Source organism: Protopterus annectens, chromosome 4.part0 (assembly GCF_019279795.1).
Source record: "Protopterus annectens isolate FY-2018-M chromosome 4.part0, PAN1.0, whole genome shotgun sequence".
NCBI classification, from domain to species: Eukaryota; Metazoa; Chordata; order Ceratodontiformes; family Protopteridae; genus Protopterus; species Protopterus annectens.
In genome coordinates, this window is record NC_056733.1 from 640383092 (window position 1) to 640396112 (window position 13021).

The following is a 13021-nucleotide window of genomic DNA, read 5'->3' on the forward strand; positions in this document are numbered from 1 at the left end:
TAGTTTTACCTTTTACTCTTTACGCTTAAGATCTGAAATTTCTTGGACGTCTTCGGTGGATTGCTGGTTCGTTAGCTCTGCTGCCTGGAAGGATTGCCTAGCCCTGCTGCCTGGAAGGATTGCCTAGCCCTGCTGCCTGGAAGGATTGCCCTAGCCCTGCTGCTTGCCTTGCTTCCTTGCTGGAGTCTTGCCCTGGAGGAGAAGTGCTGTGGACTGGCTGACTGGGTGGTGGTGTGTTCCCCTGCTTGCTGGCCCTTTAGCTGCCTGTTCTCTTCTGCCGCTGAGAGCTTGTTTAAGTAGCCCTGCTGATGATTTTTCTGGAGGTAAGTGGAATTTTTTTAATGGATGAATTCTTTGGAATTAAGGTAGATTTTCAAAGATTAGTGTGACAAGGGAATGAAATATTGCCAGCACAGCTACTAGTGAATTTTTAAATATTAAATTTATATTAATTCACTAGCTGTGCTGGCACTATCTCATTCATTGATGGTGACAAGATGTGTGTAACTGTATCTAGATGTTCAACATGTGGTGATTATTAACTAGAACAGTTTCTAATCTGGTTTTGGACTTGGTTGCAGTGAATATATAATGACTTCATGATTTGTATAAGATGCTTGGACTGTAGATCTGTCTTTTCTAGTCTGTCATCACCGTGATGTTTACCTTGACCTGTGTTTCTTCCTAGGGTGTCTGTCGTACAGTCTTCATATTATAGTGAGGCTTAAATGTAGCTTTTTGTCTAGTTTGTCATCTCAACTGTTTACCTTTTATCTGTGTTTTCTAGCGTATACCATCTATACCAAAGCTTAGCTCATTTGATGTTACAGTGAATATATGATTACATGATTTGTATAGGATGCTTGGACTGTAGAACTGTCTTTTCTAGTCTATCATCACCGTGATGTTTACCTTGACCTGTGTTTCTTCCTAGGGTGTCTTTCTAGGGTGTACAGTCTTCATATTATAGTGAGGCTTAAATGTAGCTTTTTGTCTAGTTTGTCATCACAACTGTTTACCTTTTATCTGTGTTTTCTAGGGTATACAGTCTATACCAAAGCTTAGCTCATTTGATGTTACAGTGAATATATGATTACATGATTTGTATAGGATGCTTGGACTGTAGAACTGTCTTTTCTAGTCTATCATCACTGTGATGTTTACCTTGACCTGTGTTTCTTCCTAGGGTGTCTTTCTAGGGTGTACAGTCTTTGTATTATAGTGAGGCTTAAATGTAGCTTTTTGTCTAGTTTGTCATCACAACTGTTTACCTTTTATCTGTGTTTTCTAGGGTATACAGTCTATACCAAAGCTTAGCTCATTTGATGTTACAGTGAATATATGATTACATGATTTGTATAGGATGCTTGGACTGTAGAACTGTCTTTTCTAATCTATCATCACCGTGATGTTTACCTTGACCTGTGTTTTTTCCTAGGTGTCTTGGGTATATAGCAAGGCTTAATGTAGTTGCTTTTCTTTGGGACTGTCAATGTGAAATATCTCATGTGGTTTTGAGCTTGTTACAGTGAATATACACGGGATATTTTCTAATGTTTTGTTGTGTAGATATTTAAGTTTTGAGACTACTTAAATATTTATTTAGTGACACTGGGCCACTACCTTGGCATTAGTCAAACTAGCAATGTTTATTACTATTGCACAGTAAGACTGAACACACTTTGTTAGGGCCTTAAAGTTGCTTATAAGGAGTAGCTGGCTGATTATGTTGTAGTCTGGGGAAAAGGGGGGCATAGTTAGTAAACTTGTGCCAGCCTTTCCCTTGTGTATATAAATCAGACCTCAAGTGTGTCTCAACTGCTTTAGCAGGGGCCCAAAGCACTGTTTGATAAATAGGGTGCTGGAAGTCTTCACTTGGCCACTATGCTCAACTCTAACTGTGCCAGTGGGAGGAGGTGGTGGTGAGGATCTGGAGTGGAAAAGGAGAGAAACCAGCCCCAAGTTGACTGGTCTCTGTGCTTTGCACTTAATATGGGGTGTTGCATCTGGAATTGTGGGGCTACGGAATTCGTCTTTGTCTGCCCATACGGTCTCTTATCATTATGCAAGTTATTACTGTTGCAGCCAGAGGGTATTATGATTGCTGAGTTACATATTTCATGTTTAGCATTGTGTCGGCCCACACTATGTCCTGTTTGTCTTTATGCAAGTTATTACAATTGTAGCCAGAGGGTATGATTGCTGAGCTGCCATGTATTTCATCTTTATCTTGTCAGTCCACAGTATGCCTGAACTTTCTTGCTGTGTTCAGACTCAGCTGGATAAAGTTTGCGCTGGGTTCTACATAAAAGTAGAGGGTCTTAATTTGGTGCATTGCTGTAGTGTCTGACCCATGTGTTTTACACACAGTTGAATGCCTTCTGTGCATATTCTGCTGTCACACCAGGTTCATGTGTAACAGCTGCAGAAAGTCCCTCAGACAGGAGTTGCTTCTGCCTTTCATTGCTTTACCTTCACTGTAATTTTTCATGAGGAGTCTCATTTTCTTTTCCCTATACCAACTTGGTATTACTAGGGTGTGAAAGTCTGGAGATTCACATGTGAATGTGAACTCTGGCTAGTGGCTACTGACTGACACAGGCCCCACCAGGCACTGGTGTTGGTCACAAGTGTTTTGATTTTCTATTAATAGCTGTTTTGGTTTATTGTAGTGTTGAGCAAGGATCCTACAGGAATCATGTTCAGGAAAAGGTCAATGGATCATCAAGAAGAGGCTGAAAGTGCGTCTCCTAAGAGGTTTTTCTGCAGTTATAAGGTGTGGGAGCAAAGCTACTCATGGGTGCGACCTGTTCCAAATGCAGATGCCATGGCAAAGTTCACATCCTGTGGAACAACTTTCACTGTAAAATGGGATGGGGAAAAGGCATTGAAAAGCCATCAGAAGTCAGACAAACATCATCAAAGCCTTCAGCTCCAGAGGCAGAACTTCGTAATGACCAAGTTTATTCAGCCACGTAGTGTAACCAGTGAAGCTTCCAAAGTCACTGCAGCTGAAGTGACAGCAGTCTATCATGGAGTGAAACATGGTCACTCATATGTATCCATAGATTGTGGAGGTAAGCTGGCACCGACAGTCTTCCCTGATTCTACTTTGGCTTCGAAATTCACCTGTGGGAAGACAAAATCTGAGAGTATTGTCATGAATGTTCTTGCACCTCATTCAGAGGAGCTCCTTCTGCAGGAACTTGGCAATTCCTATTTCTCAGTGGGATCAGATGCATCCAATAAAGGGAACAGAAAATGTTCCCTTTAGTTATTCAGTACTTTACTCACACCCATGGCACACAACAGAAACTCCTTGATTTCTATGAGGATCATAACGAAAGTTCTGAATGTATCTTTACTAGAATAAAGGACATCCTTGTGCATAAAGGACTCAAAGTACAAAACATTGCTAGCTATGCTGCAGACAATGCCTCAGTCAATTATGGAAAGCACAGGTCTGTTTTTAAAAGTTTGAAATCTGAGGTGCCTCACATCATTGCAGCAAACTGTTTATGCCATGTAATACATAACTGTGCCAAGCATGCAAGCAAGGCCCTTGCAAAGTTTGATGTGGAGACTCTGGTTTTGAAAGTACATAGTGAGTTTTCAGCATCTGCTAAAAAATGGCACTGTTGAAAGGCTTCTATTCTTTCCTAGACCAGGACTTTAAGGAAATAATGCAACATGTTGTAACAAGGTGGCTGTCTTTGTTCCCAGCTGTGGCAAGGCTGGTAGAATGTTGGCCTGCTATTAAAAGTTATTTTATTAGTCAAGGGCCTGAGGACTGTCACCCCCTTATCTGGAAATTTGTGGAGGCCGATGAGGATGGCATCAGTGGGGATGTGTCTGAGGCAGAGTGCTACATACATTTCATGCACTACATCCTGCAGGTATTCCACAAGTCTATAGCAAAACTTGAAAGTAACACTCTCTCTGCTCCAGAGTTGTACACTGTGATGAAAAGTCTAAAAGATAAGTTGCAGAGAAGGCTAGATGACCAGTTCTTTGGTACTAAAGTTTCATCTGCCTTACAGCACTTTACTCCAGCTGTCACACAGCAGGTCTGTAGGACCTTCTGTGATTTTTACAGTAAAGCACTTTGTTACCTACAGAAGTGGTTTGACTATGATAATAGTCCCTTTAAAGCTATGCAGGTCCTCAGCCTCCAACACCCTGTAACTTGGCCAGAACTGCGTACAGTTGCAGACCTCTTCAAATTGGATGTGGACATTGAAGCACTTTACTCAGACTACTGTACTTTAACTGCTGCATTGCCAGCCCTGTTACAGATGACAGAGGCATCTGTAAGTGATCGCTGGGTGACTTTTTTTAGTAAAGCTCCAGACTGCAAGCCATTTTACAGACTGGTGCAGTTTGCTCTTTCAATCCCCCCCAGCAATAGCTTTGTGGAAAGGGTTTTTTCACTTATGGGGAATGCGTGGACTGATGTAAGAAATAGAATGCTTGTGTCACTTGTGAAGGCAGAGTTGCAGGTCAAGCTAAACATTAACATGAGTTGTTCGCAATTTTATTCATTTGTGAGAAATAACCAGCCATTACTTGAGGCTGCTAGATCAAATGCCAAATATAGCTTCAAGTATAAGCAATGATTTCTAGCAAAACTGAAGATACTTTAAACAGTTGCTTTTTTTTACTATTGTGTGTGGTGAACCCTTAATGTACTGCTTTGAATGAACTGGTGTTTTTAATATCTAATTGTATTTCCATTTTAGTACTACCTGTGATATGAGACTTGGGCTTAGTTTTCCCATGCTTGTGTGTGATGTACTGTTGTATGTAGTGAACCTTTTGAAGTATTGCTAAATAAAGTTTTTTTAATTTACTTTTGACTCGTTGCACATTTTTCTACTTATTGGTAACTGTATGTGATATTAAAGACTTATGCTGAAGGGTGCTAGAGTAAAGGGGTGTGGCTATTTATAGGAATGGGTGTGGCTTGATTGTGCATGGGGCAGGGCTTGTTTGTCAGGAAATGGCACAGTAGAAAGGTGGCAACCCTACTACAGAACCACTACTATCCCATGAATACTGAGTGCAATATTTGCACAGGGCAGTAAGGCATGATAAGCTCATTCAGTTAGCAGGAACCCTGGTCATGAATGGACAAATGCACTAATAGCAGAATCTTAAAGATAATCCTAAACCAGACTGGGAGCCAGTTCAGGCCACACAGAACAGGCATAGTGTGTTGACTATGAGATGTACCAGTAAGCAGCCTGGCTGCAGAATTCTGCAACAACTGTAGCCAATCAAGTTCAGTGTTAGGAAGTCCTGGTTATGGGATATTGCAGTAGTCCAGGATAGAGGAGACCAAGCTATGAACAACAATTGAGAGATCTGTTTGTAGAATTAGGTGCTTAATCTTGGATATGTTTTTTAGATGGAAACAAGACAGTGTAAGAAACTTCTCTGTGTGGAAGATTTTCAGTCCATATATTTCTAGTTAATCACTGTATATTAATCAGATCAGACAATAGTAGTAGAAGTAGCGAATGTAAACTCGTCAAATCAAAAAGTAATAATAGAAAATATATAATTCTACAGCATTACTAAGTATTCAAAAGTAATCCAAGCAAGGCAGGCAGTCTGTTTCCAGTCGAAAATCCTTTATTAAGTACACAGACAAGCGATCCAAGTAAAACAAAAATAGAGTAATAATTTCCTCACAAGCTTTCTAAATATATATATACTTTTATCAGGCATGGGAGTGGTTTATTGTGCTGTAAAACAAAGTGTTATTGGTACACATGTTAAATTCACATCCCTTCCCCCATCAGTGTGACATTCGAGCTGGTCCTGCCCTACCTAGTAGCTGTCATAATAATATATAGCCCTAATGTACTTTAATGGTACATCTTATTTAACCAAATTATTAAGTAGATTATTAAGTCTGTGATTTTATACAAGGCAATACACTACATGGCTGGAAATATATCAACCTTAGTTCATTTTGCGATCAAAAATTATATATAAATATATACATATACATTTTGCATGTAAAAATCAGTTTCTATTTTCATAACCTATTGTTAACAAAGATCGCTTTCGTCCTTCTAGACTTCTTCAGGTCTGTGTACAAGAACCCTAAAAACCTATATAATTGTATAATTAGTTAGTATTGTTATTACCATCATTTTGAATAAAGTGGAAAAAAGAGAACCAGAAAAAAAAAAAAAAAAAAATATATATATATATATATATATATATATATGATGATGGAAACAAAATATACACTTAAATATACACTTAAATTTCAAATGATTTAAAATGGTATTTAAAACCAATTTGTAGAAAAAAATAAATAAAATAAAATACAATTGATAAAAAGTATATATATATTTAGAAAGCTTGTGAGGAAATTATTACTCTATTTTTGTTTTACTTGGATTGCTTGTCTGTGCACTTAATAAAGGATTTTTGACTGGAAACAGACTGCCTGCCTTGCTTGGATTACTTTCGAATACTTAGTAATGCTGTAGAATTATATATTTTCTATTATTACTTTTTGACTTGACGAGTTTATGTTCGCTACTTCTACTACTATTGTCTGATCTGATTAATATACAGTGATTAACTAGAAATATATTGACTGAAAATCTTCCACACAGAGAAGTTTCTTACACTGTTTTGTTTTTAGACCCACTACACTTTAGTGGGTTGTTTTGAGACTTCGGGGATACCACAGAGATTACATGTTAGATGGAAACAAGATGACTTCACTACAGCCAACAAATGGTCCCACAGTATAAGCAGTAAGACAAGAATAATGCCAAGATTACACACCTTACTAAGAAATTACAATTTATCACTGCCATACAAAATGTAATTAGGCCTAGGTATGATGGAAAATCGGGTCTATTTTATATATTCAAATGTTTAAATGTTCGAATCACTAAAGATCAAACTATAGTGATCGAACATTTAAATGTTCAAATATTTTAAAAAATAAAAAAAAAATAAAAGGGTGTAAGCAGGGGGGGCACCCCCACACCCCCCGCTACTTAAATATACCAACTCCAAAATCACCCTACAGTGTAGGAAATGGGAAATTTTCCATTTCCGCACTGTAGCACACTGAAGTGCGATCCTGGAGTTGGTATATTTAAGTATAGTAAGTATTTAAGTAGTGGGGGATGTGGGGGGCACAGGGGGGCTTTTTATATATTTTTTTGTAAATATTTATTTTTAATATATTCGAACATTTAATTGTCCGATCACTAAAGTTCGATCTTTAGTGATTCGAACAATTAAGCATTCGAATATATAAAATAGACCTTGGAAAATCATACATGCAGGAGCAGCCAATGCCTCAGTCTTAATGGTGTTCAGTTTTAATCTATTATCTGTAAGCCAATGTGAAAGGCCACAATGTCATCAGCCAGGGAACAAATACAGGCCATATCTTCTTGGGGAAAGAAGAAATACATCTGAGTATCGTCTACATAATTGTGGCACACTAAGTAAATCTCCAAAAGGAATAACAAAGGGGCCAAAATAGAACCCCATGAAATTTCAGAATCAAGACTGTATGTGGATGAAGAATTGAGTCCCAAACAGACTCTTTGTATATCGCTAGACAGGTAAGAAGTGAACCAGTCCAGAACCATAACAAAAATCCCACAGTATTAATGAAGTCATCCTATTAGGATACATCATCCACATATTTCAATGCTGCATACAGATATAGGAGGACCAATAATCTATAGTGCCACTGGTCTCTTGCCATCAGGAAATAATTAATTCCTAGGAGAGCTGTTTCTGAATTGAGCAAAACCCTTTCTGAAAGGATCCATGAGTCTATAAACTTTACAATAAATGTCTAGTTACTTACAAACAACTTTCTCAATAAACTACCCAAGAAATGAGAGATTAGCAAACTGGCTATAATTATTCAGATTATATGGGGTCTAAAGATAGTTTCTTGAGAATTGAGATAACAGACTCTACCTTCAAGGCTGAAGGAAAAAACTCATTCCTCAACAAGACAACCAAAATCTGAGAAATTACTGGACCCAGTACATCAGAACTAGCTGTCACCAGGGTTCCAGCCTACATGCTGTTAAGTGCAAGCCAAAGAAAAAATGAATAAGCTCATCAAAATCAAGAACACCACACACCAAGGGTTTCATAGATGGCTGCACATTGAGTAACAGCTTAAACTCTAGTTCTCCTAGTGTGAAAACAGAAATTCAACAGAGAAGGCCAGTAGCCTATCATGTTTATGGGTATATTTCAGTAACTGGCTAGTAAGTGTACAGGCTGGAGCACCTGGAAAAAATCATCTACAAAAAGTGAGGAAGAAACACTGACTGGGTAAAGTTCTGCAACTGTTCAGCAAAAAACAATGCAACCTCCAGACATGACTTCCAGTAATCAACAGAAAGATATAAGACAACTGCATACAGACCTGGCAAAAATAAATGAAACATTGATGGAGTATATCAACACAAACAACAAAAGGCTGGAAAGTGGAAAAAAAGCTCTAAACAGATATTCAGATGAGGTGATAAAGCTGCAAAAATCAAAGTCTGAAACGAAGAAAAGGTTAGCTGAATATGAGACTGCTCAGGAAGAGATGTTTCAAAAAATAATAGAATTAGAGGGCAGAGCACGTAGGGAAAACCTGAGGTTTTCAGCTATACCAGAGAAGCTGGAAGGAACATACTGCACTAATTTTATGAAAGCACAAATAAGCAACTGTACTGATATTCCACAGCAGGAGTTGTTAGTTGAAAGGGCACAATGTGTGTATGCTCCAAACCTGGCTATGAGAAAGCAACCTAGACCTTTAATATTAAACATTCAATCCTACCAGCAGAAGGAGTTGATTCTGACAAAACTGTGGCAAAAGGACAAAATACTAAAGTGGGAGACAGCAGAGTGTTTGTGGAGAATGGGTACTAATTGTACACCAGACAGAAGAGGAGTAAATTCACTCCACTATTCTGGGAATGTTGAGAATCAGGTTTGAGATTCAAACGGCAGTATCCAACTGTCTTCAAGGTATTTTTCCCTGGAGGGACAAAGTCATTTTTTATTAATTACATGCTAAGGGGGAAATACAACAAAAGGTGAGCTGTGAAACAGAAGGAGATTATGGTTCTTGTTCTTCTGGTAATAAAGACCACAGAGAGACTGCACCTGTGAAACCTTTTTCAATGTTTCAACAGAAAATGGTGGAGAGAAGGAAGGGAGCACGAGAGACAACTAGAATAATCGAGAGTATGTTGGAAATGAAGCAGAGACAGGATTTGGGAGATGGAGAAGAACAGTAATAAAACAAGTAACAACGTGGGATTACAATGCAATAATTATATTTGTGAAATATGACAGACCAAGAAAATCTGAAAATATTGGACTTTTTAAGAATTTGTTAGACTTGTGGGGGACTCTAATGTATATGCCCTACTTCATGTCATTAATGTTCGGAAAAATGCTTTGAGGAGGGGAACAGAAGGGAGAAAGTTAACTTCTTTTTTTCTTTACTTGCAGTTATGTCTTATCATAACATTCCATCTAGGTTGCTGATCTTCACTAATCCTTGACTGTGGGCTCAGTTCCAAGCCTTGGACCAACTCGGATGTTATTCCAACTCATGCCTTCTGAAAACTCTCGAGCTAGGCTCTACCCATAATGCTTCTCACCAAATTACCTCAGATCAAGTTTACCTATAATAGTGACAGACAAGAAGTAATAGATAACAGACCATATCTGTATCCCTATTATGAAGCCAGTCTTTGGGAATATTCAGTCCACCAAGAGTTCTAAGACAGGGGGAAGGAGGTAAGGAATGTCAACGATTAGTGAAGATCGACAACACAGATAGAATGTTATGATAAGACATAACTTCTTTATCTGATATCGTCAATCTTTACGTAATCTTTGACTGTGGGACAGAGTCCCTAGCTACCTGAATTTTAGGAGGTCTCATGGAAGAATATTCTTGAGCACCACAGAGCCAAATGATACATGTCCTCCATGCCTCCATCTCTCTCTTACTGGAAGTGGTAACTCCAGAAAAACTGGAGGGAGTGCTGAACCTCCTCCTGTAGCAGCTACTGGCTGCTTGCGTCTAGCTCTTGGATCAGGTCGCACAGTTGAACCAACTGCATTTCCAACAGTTGCAGAGCCAGTAGGGATCTTAGCATACTTTTTCTGTTGCTTTTCTTTGTTATACAACAGCAGCACATGGCCAAAGGTCTTGCTTTGGAGTTATATGTAAATCCAGCCTATTCTGGTTCACAGTAACCTTCTAACCGGATCTTTGGAGTGGAAGACGATCCCTTACTTCGCTTGGATATCTCCAGTGTTACTGAGGCTACCCAGGAAATTCCTTTAGAGGTAGAAATTTTTTCTCCTAAGTTTAAGGAACTTGAAGTGAACTTATTTAAACTTAAAATATTTCAATGACAGCGGCTGCACTTGGAGGCATGGCTGCATTATAAAATTGTTCCTTGAGGACTGAGGGTCCTGTGTATGCCCACCTATGGAGCAACATATCCTGAGTTACTAAGAAGTTGGCAGGCACTTAATATTGAATTAAGCTTTAATTACATCCATCTTCTGACTGACTTTTTTAAGCCCCTGAAAAATTAGTTGATGGTTTTGCTTGAGACTGCACAAAAGGAGATTAATGAAAAGTTTAGTGCTGAGTTTTTTCAGTCCAGGATTGATAATCTTTTCAGCAATATATCTGCTTTTGAGTTATGCTTACAACAGCAAAAGAAAAGGAAACTTGAAAGGGACTTTTCTAACTTCAAGAAAGGGAATATTTTTTCTTGGTCACATACCACTAGGGTTGAGCCAGCCTCTGCAGATGTGATTGATGAGGTTAAGGCTGTCCAACCTCAGACTGGGAGAGGAGCTGCTAAGATCTCTGCTGGCTCTGCAATTGTTGGAAATACAGCTGATTCAACTGTGCAACCTGATCCAGGAGCTAGACCCAAGGAGCTAGTAGCTGCTACAGGAGGAGGTTCAGCACTCCCTCCAGTTTTTCCAGAGTTACTACTTCCAGTAAGAGAGAGATGGAAGCACGGAGGGGGCAGATCTGTGAGCAGAGGCTGAATGAAATGCAATGCTTCTCTGGACTGGGAACCTTTTGCCACTGCCAAGAACAAGAGGAGATAAGTACCATTTCTTTAGTTTTAACCTTTCCTCTGTTCCTTTGTCTGACCATCAGATGTCGTTTTTAAACAGAGGGTTGTCATTCATTCGTGCACAAAGGTCTGACATCAGCAATGTAGTTATTGACCTGAAAATGTTTACTTGTAATATCATGTTACTTACTATGTTCCTAGACAATAGTACTCAGAATGTTAATGTGTTTACGGAAACCCAGCACATATGTTGCTCCTTTGCACCCACATCTTGAGACCTTTATGAATGTATGTGAGAAAGACATACGTAAGCTTTTTGTGAACGAGCATTCATATGGTTTTATCAATTTGACACATGATGAGGCAACTGCTCTGGCTGAATTTAAATCATACCCAGGTTTATATTTTCGACCTGTGCATAAAGGGGGTGCACTAGTGGTTCTTGACAGATCGGCATACTGTGGAGCTATGAGACGAATGCTCAAAGATGGCTGTACATATGAGAAAATCACACGAGCTGCTGCAATGAAGATAACTGCTTGTGTCAGGGCCTCTTTGTATGACTTGTTTATGTCTGGTGGCATAGATCATGATTTGTATGATTACTTTTTGATCATCAATCCAGTCATACCTATCATACATGGATTGCCTAAAATACATAAACACTTGGTGGACACATCCAAGTGACCTATAGTATCTGGACGTGGGTGGGTCATGGAAACCCTTTTTATTTTTGTGGAGAAATTCATTAAGCCAGTTCCTGAAGTAGCTCCAAGTGCCCTGAAAGACACTAAAAATTTTTTACGTACCCTCTCTCAATGTGTCGCTGCTAGAGGGGATGTTGTTGGATGTGCCATGGTAACTTTGGATATCTGTACTCTCTTTACATCCATACCTAATGATTTAGGAGTTGCGATGGTTAGATCTTATTTCATAAGCAAGGGTGGCTGGTCATACCAGCATACAAAGCTGATTTGCTTTTTGCTGGGTCTCATACTAAATAATAATGTGTTTATGTTTGGGAATGATTTTTTTTTCTGCAGAAAGTGGGAGTGGCTATGGGAACCCCCTGTGCAAACAGCTATGCCAGTTTGGTGATGGCTAAACAAGCTGCACATGCTCTGAAGATAATCTAGAATGATCAAACAACATTTTTTCAAAATAATCTAAACCTTCCTCCCTAGGAATACGGGAGAATAAATCTTGCACATCTATTGTCAAAAAATTCAGATCAGGATTCCATAAATCCCGCTTAATCTGTCCCAGAAAATCCCAAGAATCTTTAACAAGATGTGGCATACCCTCAACTACAGGCTTGACCATCTGGTCCACAAACACTGTCAAATTGTGTGTTTTAGATCCCCCTGGCTGGTCATTCTTTTGGTGTTTCCAGTTCACCAAAGGCCTTGGGAGAGGCTAATTCTAAATTACATGATTTTTTAAACAAAAAGTTTAATTTTACAGCAGGCAACAACTGGGGCGAAAGTCACAGTGAGCCGAGAAGGAAACAAAACAAGAACTATACATCTATTAGAGACATGATTTTTAGGTTTGAGAAAAAATTATACAAACTCAAGACTTTGCAGATGGAAATGTTTTATTTTAGTGAATGTGTTAAGTTGAAGGTGGTTCCACAGGGATTATCTTTAGAGCGTGTGCAGCTTGTGAAATTATGGCCTTGATTTTAGATAATAATTATATTTTTTTCAAAGGGCAATACTTCCAACAAATAAAGGGAGTTGCTATGGGGGCAGCCTGTGCCCCCGTGTATGCAAATATTGTTTTACTAGGGTGGGAGAAAGAATTTATTTTCAAAAGCAGGTTCTACTTGGATATTTTGTTTTATAGTAGGTACCTGGACGATATTTTTATTTTATGGAAGGGTACCAAAGAAAGTA

The 13021-nt window shown here is 38.8% G+C and overlaps 1 protein-coding gene across 3 annotated transcripts in view; it reads right to left on the reverse strand.

Moving 5' to 3' along the window:
* LRRC43 (leucine rich repeat containing 43) overlaps window positions 1-13021 on the reverse strand; it is a 1074258-nt gene that overhangs the window by 553690 nt on the left and 507547 nt on the right. The window lies entirely within an intron of this gene.